This window comes from Larimichthys crocea, chromosome XIII (assembly GCF_000972845.2).
Source record: "Larimichthys crocea isolate SSNF chromosome XIII, L_crocea_2.0, whole genome shotgun sequence".
Classification (NCBI taxonomy): domain Eukaryota; kingdom Metazoa; phylum Chordata; class Actinopteri; family Sciaenidae; genus Larimichthys; species Larimichthys crocea.
This window is the reverse complement of record NC_040023.1, coordinates 37,659,573-37,662,401: the sequence shown is the minus strand read 5'-3', so window position 1 is coordinate 37,662,401 and position 2,829 is coordinate 37,659,573. Positions and strand designations below refer to the sequence as shown.

At 44.2% G+C, this 2,829-nt stretch overlaps 4 non-coding genes across 4 annotated transcripts; 1 reads left to right on the top strand and 3 right to left on the bottom strand.

Annotated features, from left to right (window-relative positions):
* Positions 1-159: 159 nt before the first annotated feature.
* On the top strand, positions 160-231 carry trnan-guu (transfer RNA asparagine (anticodon GUU)). The gene has a single exon. It is a non-coding gene; the product is annotated as a tRNA-Asn (tRNA).
* A 218-nt stretch (positions 232-449) lies between these two features.
* On the bottom strand, positions 450-523 carry trnat-agu (transfer RNA threonine (anticodon AGU)). The gene has a single exon. It is a non-coding gene; the product is annotated as a tRNA-Thr (tRNA).
* A 225-nt stretch (positions 524-748) lies between these two features.
* On the bottom strand, positions 749-822 carry trnan-guu (transfer RNA asparagine (anticodon GUU)). The gene has a single exon. It is a non-coding gene; the product is annotated as a tRNA-Asn (tRNA).
* Positions 823-1,071: 249 nt separating this feature from the next.
* Positions 1,072-1,145, bottom strand: trnat-agu (transfer RNA threonine (anticodon AGU)). Its single transcript has one exon. It is a non-coding gene; the product is annotated as a tRNA-Thr (tRNA).
* Positions 1,146-2,829: the final 1,684 nt, after the last annotated feature.

Below are 2,829 nucleotides of genomic sequence, written 5' to 3'. Positions count from 1 at the left end.
TCTAAAGGCAGCAAAAAAAGCAGAAACAATCAAGTGATCCTCTAAAGCAGCAAATGAATCTTTGAACTGTTTTGTTGACCCTGACCTCTCACTTTCAAGTTCAATGGAACCGACTGGAGAAACAGTTAATTTGGTAGGAAAACAAGCAGCAAAAAGCTAGTCTCTGTGGCGCAATCGGCAGCGCGCTGGGCTGTTAACCGAGAGGTTGGTGGTTCAAGCCACCCAGGGACGATGAAACCCTGTTCTCCCTTGACATGTTCCTTGAGAAACAAAAGCTCATGTGAGCGGCTGTTGACTGTACCCAGAATGAGCTGACCTGCTGAAACGTCGGAATCACGATTGCTTAGCAGTGGCTTGGCTCGAAATTTTTAAGTTGACTTGGTTGCACTTGATGTGAGAGTGCTTTCCATCGGCGGGAATGGCGCGCTACCATAACCGACGTCAAAAACAGGCACCGCTGGGATTTGAACCCAGGATCTCCTGTTTACTAGACAGGCACTTTAACCATCTAAGCCACGGCGCCATTGAGTGCCAGTGTTTTAGAGTTTCAAGTAAACATTTGCATAAAATAAAATTAGCATTCACACAAAAGAAGCACATTTGGATGCCATGTGATGGCTATAAACGTAGAATGTGTTAGTCACCTGGAGAAGTTTCAGCAGGTCAGCTCATTCTGGGTACAGTCCAACAGCAGCTCACATGAGCTTTTGTTTCTCAAGGAACATGTCAAGGGAGAACAGGGTTTCATCGTCCCTGGGTGGGCTTGAACCACCAACCTCTCGGTTAACAGCCGAGCGCGCTGGCCGATTGCGCCACAGAGACCTAGCTTTTTGCTGCTTTGTTTTCCTACCAAATTAACTGTTTCTCCAGTCGGTTCCATTGAACTTGAAAAGTGAGAGGTCAGGGTCAACAAAACAGTTCAAAAAGATTTCATGGACTTGCTGCTTTAGAGGAATCACGATTGCTTAGCAGTGGCTTGGCTCGACATTTTTAAGTTGACTTGGTTGCACTCGATGTGAGAGTGCTTTCCATCGGCGGGAATGGCGCGCTACCATAACCGACGTCAAAAACAGGCACCGCTGGGATTTGAACCCAGGATCTCCTGTTTACTAGACAGACACTTTAACCATCTAAGCCACGGCGCCATTGATACCTCGTGTTTTAGAGTTTCAAGTAAACATTTGCATGACATGAAATTAGCATTAACACAAAAGAAACAGCAGTAGCACATTTGGATGCCATGTGATGGCTATAAACGCAGAATCTATTAGTCACCTGGAGAAATTTGATCAATTCAGCTCATTCTGGGTACAGTCCAAGAGCAGCTCACATGAGCTTTTGTTTCTCAAGGAACAGGTCAAGGGAGAACAGGCTTTCATCCTCCCTGAGGGCGTTTGAACCATCCATCCTCTCGGTTAACAGTCGAGCGCGCTGGCCGACAATTTTAAGTGAACTGTCTCGGCTGTCCTCGAAATGAGAATGTTTTCCATCATCGGGAATGTGGACTACCATAACATACCTCAAAAATAGGCACTGCTGGCTTTACAATCTGTACAGGGAGTGACACTCTCTGTCCTTAGACACTCGGTTCGAGTGAGGAAAAACTTGCCCACAAAAAACCTTTAACAGGGAAAAAAGGTGGAAGAAACCTCAGGAAGAGCCACAGAGGAGGGATCCCTCTCCCAGGACGGACAGACGTGCAATGGATGTCACGTGTACAGGACAAATCAACACAAACATATTGTACAATTACAATGACTGACAAAATGACAATGAATTACAATGAATGATTAAATGACTCACATGAATGAATCACATTGAGTGTTAAAATGATTACTGTAGCAGTGGAACCTGTGGTAGAGATAGAGAGACAGAGATGCACAGCAGCAGCAAATCATTAACTAACTATAAACTGTAATGGATATATGGTAGTAATAATGTGTCGTGGAAATTCGATAAAGACTGAGAACACGATCAGTATTAAATGAGAGTTTTATTCTTGGCCAAGGAGAGACAACAGTACGACTACAAGAGTTGCAAAGTTCTCTCTACTGATAATACATTTAACTGCTCCTTTTGTAGACATTTCTCCCTCTCCCTCTCCTCTGAGGTAATAAAAGAGAGACTCTAATTGCATTAAGGGGGTTACCCTCGTAAATATCTGCTTTACTCCCCTTCTACACCGTGGCTGGTACCAACATCTCCGGGACAGCAAGAAATGTCTACACTCAAACATATATCAACCCATCAGGAGGCAGTCTCCTAAATAGGACAAAGTTCATACAAAGTTAAACACAAAAATATAATTGTAAAATAAAGTAAGCATAAAATAGTAAGACAGAGGTTAAAAGAATTTTTCCACTACACTTGACAGTAATAATATATGTAGTGGACGTCATGCAGGACCACAGCAGCAGCCACGATCCATGAGAACCTGCTGGACGACACAGAAACTCCAGGGAGGAAGTTTAGTTAGTAACATGCATTAATGAGACATGTATGTTTACAGATGGTCGATCTGATCCATCCATTTTCTATAACCACCTCATCAGAGTCGTGGAGGTGCTGGAGCCTGTACTCTGTATAGTATTATAAACAGAGACCCAACAGTTCCCACCATTAGAAAGCACTTGGGAACAGTGGCAAGGAAACAGAGAAAACCTTGAGCAGAACCACAGTGGACAGCCATCTGCCATGACCAGCAGGATGTAATCTCACTGTAGCGCTGCACAGTCCAAATCACATTGCTACACACCTTTTTCATTCAAACACACCTCCATCCATGGGCGTCCTCCGTCATCCACCCACAGTCAGCGCCTACTCCAATGG